This window comes from Dendropsophus ebraccatus, chromosome 3, assembly GCF_027789765.1.
Source record: "Dendropsophus ebraccatus isolate aDenEbr1 chromosome 3, aDenEbr1.pat, whole genome shotgun sequence".
Lineage (NCBI taxonomy): Eukaryota > Metazoa > Chordata > Amphibia > Anura > Hylidae > Dendropsophus > Dendropsophus ebraccatus.
The window spans coordinates 134230135-134236134 of record NC_091456.1 but is presented as its reverse complement, the minus strand read 5'-3'; positions in this window follow the sequence as shown (position 1 = coordinate 134236134).

The window sequence follows — 6000 nt, the reverse complement described above, 5'->3', positions numbered from 1 at the left end:
CTGAAGCCTTTTGAGGCCTCCTGATCAGGATTTCCTGACAGTAAAAACTGAGACGGACATGTGAATGAGGCCTTATGGGACAATCTCACTTGTTTTTCAAATGCTTCCATCGTGATTTCCTTTGATGACACGAGCCATTTCTCAGCAGCCAGCAGATGTAGCTGTGTAAGCATTTCTCTATCTGTAAATCTGATTGCACTATGCAAATGCCTATTGTATTCTAATGATCTGTGAGGAGGAAACATGGACGGATACTTGACCTAAATATTGTGCATTTTTAGTCTGATTGTCAATGCATGAAGCCTGCAATGGTCAGCTAAGCATAATGATATGGATTTAATGTCCCCAGAATGTGTTGTTTTTAATGTATCTGGTCAAGTAGCGATGTTCGGGAAACTTCACTGTATGCTTTACTTAACAAATACAATACTGTGCATTAGAAAAGCACTTTACATTGTATACTGCAGTCTCTTGTGTGTTCTTAGATCTATGCGTATGGTTTAGTTGCCAGGAATTACAGTAGATTATATTGTTCCTTCTTCTAACTAAAGGTCCTCATACACCTTATCTTTGTTCCAGCTCGCAGCAGGTTCAGCCTTCAGTGTAAAGTGTATTGGGGCTCTCCCGAAACTCCACTGAAAGTTAAGATAATGGCCAGGCCTAATGGAAAATCACTGGCTCATTCCTTTGTTCTCTGAGAGATAAGCCACCCTTAGAGCTGTCTGGCAGCGGTTTACCCTTCCCCTGCAGTGGCAAAAGTTTACCACTAACTTACACAAACACAAAGTCAGAGGTCTGGGTCAATAAATAACGAGTGGCGCAGTACAATACGTTATCCAAGGGGGTAGTCAAAAGGTCAGGAGCCAGAAGTCAGAATACACTAGTAAACTAGGCACTATCGCAGGCAAGGAATGGGACACACGGAAAGATACTTATGGAGCCTGGAGTCCCAGTCCCAGGCTTGATTGGGACTGAGACGTCAGGTCTGCCAACACACTGATGGCTGGCTGGTGGTGTCAGCCGTCAATCAAAATCAATGGAACACATAGCACTAGTCATGAGCGAGTACTAAAATGCTCGGGTGCTTGTTACTTGAGACGAATAATTCCCGAAACTAGTGCTAGTTTTGAGTAATGAACCCCATTGAAGTCAATGGGAAACGTGAGCATTTTTGCAGGGGACCCAAGCTTGGCACAGGGAAGGTTGTGTGAAAACCTGTCAACCTCAGAAAATGATGGAAACACCATGGAAATGGACAGGAAACAACAGGGGCAGCATTCATGGATGCCTCTGTGGCTGCCTAATCCCACCATTATGCCAAATTCTGGGCAACAGCATGGCAATGATCATACAGTGAACCATTAAAACAGAGGTAGCATATGAACCACCCCAAAACTTAGCTTGGCACAGCATGGCAGTGAGAACACAGGGAACCATTAAAACAGAGGTAGCATATGAACCACCCAAAAACTTAACCTGACACAGCATGGCGGTGAGAACACAGAGAACCATTAAAACCGAGGTAGCATATGAACCACTCAAAAACTTAGCCTGACACAGCATGGCGGTGAGAACAAAGGGAACAATTAAAACAGAGGTAGCATATGAACCACCCAAAAACTTAGCCTGACACAGCATGGCGGTTAGAACACAGGGAACCATATAAACCGAGGTAGCATATGAACCACCTAAAAACTTAGCCTGACACAGCATGGTGGTGAGAACACAGGGAACCATTATAACAGAGGTAGCATATGAACCATCCAAAAACTTAGCCTGACACAGCATGGCAGTGAGGACACAGAGAACCATCAAAAGTGAGGTAGCAAGTGAGCCTCCCAAAAATTATCCCAGACACAGCATGGCGGTGATGACAATGTGACCCAAGTAGAAGCGGTAGTAGGTGAGCCTCCCAAAATTATGCCAGACACAGCATGGCAGTGAGGACAAAGAGAACCATTAAAAGTGAGGTAGCAAGTGAGCCTCCCAAAAATTATGCCAGACACAGCATGGCAGTGAGAACACAGTGACCCAGGTAGAAGCGGTAACAGGTGAGCCTCCCAAAAATTATGCCATACACCGCATGGCAGTAAGGACACAAAGAACCATTAAAAGTGAGGTAGCAAGTGAGCCTCCCAAAAATTATGCCAGACACAGAATGGCGGTGATGATAAAGTGACACAGGTAGAAGTGGTAGCAGGTGAGCCTCCCAAAAATTATGTCAGACACAACATGGCAGTGAGGACACAGAGAACCATTAAAAGTGAGGTAGCAAGTGAGCCTCCCAAAAATTATGCCAGACACAGCATGGCAGTGAGGACAGAGTGACCAAGGTAGAAGCGGTAGCAGGAGAGCCTCCCAAAAATTATGCCAGACACAGCATGGGGGTGATGACAGAGTGAACCAGGTACAAAGCTACAGATACAGACAAGGCACTACCCAACAAAATTGGTATAACTGATAAATAATCACAAAAAATAAGTTCTAGAGTGCTCAAACCAAATTGGCATGAAAAAGCACAAAACAACGACTACAAGTGAAAGCATGTCAAATGCATCGGTGGCACTTCTAACAAGAAATAAAAAATAATAGCATGGAAAATAAGTCAATCTAAATGGTGGAAATATACTTTATTGGTACAGGCAAAAGTAAGTGGGACAAACAAGATAAAAGCACTTAAAATACACAGACAAACCAAACACTGTACCGTGTACAGTAGGCACGGCAAAAGGACAAACAGAAATAGGTGTATAGAGGATCCTCACTGGCAAGAGTAATGTGAAGTGAAATAGACACAAGTACAAGAATAACGCATGATAAATGAAAAAGCAAAGGCTTAAAGGAGTGTATATCACTAGATTTAAGAATCCATGTCGGCGTACACAGAAACCCATGCGTTCCGTCCCCACACTGGACTTTTCACATTAGCACATTTTCACATTACCCTTGCCAGTGAGGATCTTCTATACCCCTATTTCAGTTTGTCCTAGTGCAGTGTCTACTGTACAGCGTTTGGTTTTGTCTGTGTATTTTAAGTGCTTTTATCTTGTTTGTCCCACTTGCTTTTGCCTGTACCAATAAAGTATATTTCCACCATTTAGATTGACTTATTTCCCATGTTATTATTTTTTATTTCTTGTAAGAAGTGCCACCGATTCATTTTGCATGCTTTTACTTGTAGTCCCTGTAGAATGACCCAGGTAGAAGCAGTAGCAGGTCAGCCTCCCAAAAATTATGCCAGACACAGCATGGTTGGCAGTTGGCTGAGAATTGAAGGAGGAGGAGGAAAAGGAGGAGGAGAGGATATACGAAGAATCCTAATGTTGAGCTGCTTTCCCCGGGTGGATAGTTGAATTCAGATGAAATCCAGACTTTGTTCATTTTTATAAACATCAGCCTGTCAGCGCTGTCAGTTGACAGGCGGGTGCGCTTTTCAGTGATGATGCCACCAGCTGCACTGAAGACCCACTCTGACAACACGCTAGCAGCAGGGCAGCCCAGCACCTCCAAGGCGTAAATCGCCAGTTCGGGCCAGGTATCCAGCTTTGCAACCCAGTAGTTGTATGTAGCAGAGTGATCGGGAAGCACGTTGGTATGGTCAGCAAGGTACTCCCTCACCATCTTTCTGAAGGCCTCCCCCCTACTCTATCTAGACTGGGGACGGGTGACATAGTCTTGCTGGGGTGCCATGAAACTGTCAAAGGCCTTAGAGTGTTCCCCAGCCCCTTGACAAACTGCCTGCGCCACTCCTCCTCTCCCCCTCTTTTTGGCCCACAGAACCATGTCCTCTGGCGCTAGTGGTGTCAGATGGGAAGTAAATTTTCAGCTTCTGCACCAGAGCCTGTTGATATTGATTCACTTTCATACTGCGTTCCTCGGCAGGAATGATGTTACATAGTTACATAGTTAATACGGTTGAAAAAAAGACACATGTCCATCAAGTTCAACCAAGGAGGGGATGTATACAGGGAAGGAAGAGGGGTGATAGGTTCTATACATATGCATTTATATTATTTTGCTCTAAGAACTTGTCTAGGCCGATTTTGAAGCCCTCTACTGTTTTTGCTGTGACCAGATCCTGTGGTAGACTGTTCCACAGATTCACAGTTCTCATGGTAAAGAAGGCTTGTCGCCCTGGAGATTGAACCTTTTTTTCTCCAGGCGGAGGTAATGCCCTCTTGTCCTTTAAGGGGGTTTTACCTGGAACATCTTTTCCCCATATTTCTTGTAGGGGCCATTTATATACTTAAATAAGTTAATCATATCTCCCCTTAAATGTCTCTTCTTCAGACTAAACAAATTTAATTCTTTTAATCTCTCCTCATAACTAAGATGCTCCATTCCCCTTATTAGTTTAGTTGCCCGTCTTTGTACCCTCTCCAGCTCTAGAACGTCCTTTTTATGAATCGGGTTCCAAAACTGGACAGCATACTCCACATGAGGCCGCACCAAAGCTTTATAAAGCAGTAATATTATATTCCTGTCCCGTGAGTCCATGCCTGTTTTAATGCATGACAATATCCTGCTGGCCTTAGAAGCAGCTGACTGACATTGTGTACTGTTCTGTAGTTCTGTTATCTGACATGTGCTGGTGTAGGGCTGGGACGGCACACCGTGAAAAGTAGTGGTGGCTGGGAACAGAGTACCGAGGGACAGCCACCACCATGAGGTTCCTTAAAGCCTCTGTCTGTACTAGCCGATAGGGCAGCATCTCGGCAGGAATGAGAGTGGAAAAGTTCTGTTTGTACCAAGGGTCCAGGAGGGTGAACACCCAGTAATCGGTGTTGTCAGGGGAAAGACAGCCTAACATGAAGTCAGCCATGTGCGCCAGGGTCCCAACACGCAAGAATTCCCTCTTCTCAATAGGTGGCAGCATCTGTGGTTGACTTTCAGAAATGTGCACAGATGCTCCGCACCTTGGTGAGCAAGTCAGCCAAATTCGGGTAGGTTTTAAGGAACCGCTGCACCACTAGGTTGAACCCGTGGGCCAGGCATGGCACATGTGTGAGGCTGCCGAGTTGCAGAACCACCACCAGGTTCCGCCCGTTGTCACACACAACCATGCCTGGTTTGAGGTTCCGCCGCGCGATCCAAAGATCGGTCTGCGCCGTGATTCCCTGCAACAGCTTCTGGACGGTGTGCCTCTTGTCGCATAAGCTCAGCAATTTCAACACCGCCTGTTGGTGCTTACCCACCTCAGTGCTGATGCACCTAGCACTAACAAATGGAGGCAACGTGCTCATGGAGGGTAATAGAGAGGAGGAGGAGGAAGAAGAGGAGGAGAAGAAAGAGGTATACAAATCATGAGAAACTGCGACCGAGACAGGCCCCGCAATCCTCGGTGTGGACAGCACATGAGCTGAACCAGGGTAAGACTCTGTCCCAGCCTCCACCAAGTTGACCCAATGTGTCCTTGCCTGCCAGCACTTGTCCACGTGTCCGTGGTTAGGTGGACCTTGTCACTGACCGCGTTGGTCAAGGCACGGATGATGTTATCCGACACGTGCTGGTGTAGGGCTGGGACGGCACACCGTGAAAAGTAGTGGTGGCTGGGAACAGAGTACAGAGGGACAGCCACCGCCATGAGGTTCCTTAAAGCCTCTCTCTCTACTAGCCGATAGGGCAGCATCTCCAGGCTCAGCAGTTTGCCTATGTGCACATTTAGGGCTTGTGCATGTGGGTGAGTGGCAGTGTATTTGCGCTTCCCTTCAAAGGTCTATTGTAGGGACAGTTGAACGCTGCACTTGGACTTCTTGGTGGAGGTGGAGAGGTGGGTGTAGGGCTGAAGGCGCTCGTGCCTGGGGCCTGGGGACTGACAGAGCCAGCACATGATGCAGGGGAAGGAGCAGGGGTGTGGCCTGCAGTAACTGAGCGGCCTTGGTTCCACTGACTGGGGTGTTTAGTACTCATATGACTGCGCATGCTGGTAGTGGTTAGGCTGGTAGTGGTGGCTCGCCTGCTGATCCTGGCGTGGCACACGTTGCACACTACAGTCCGTCG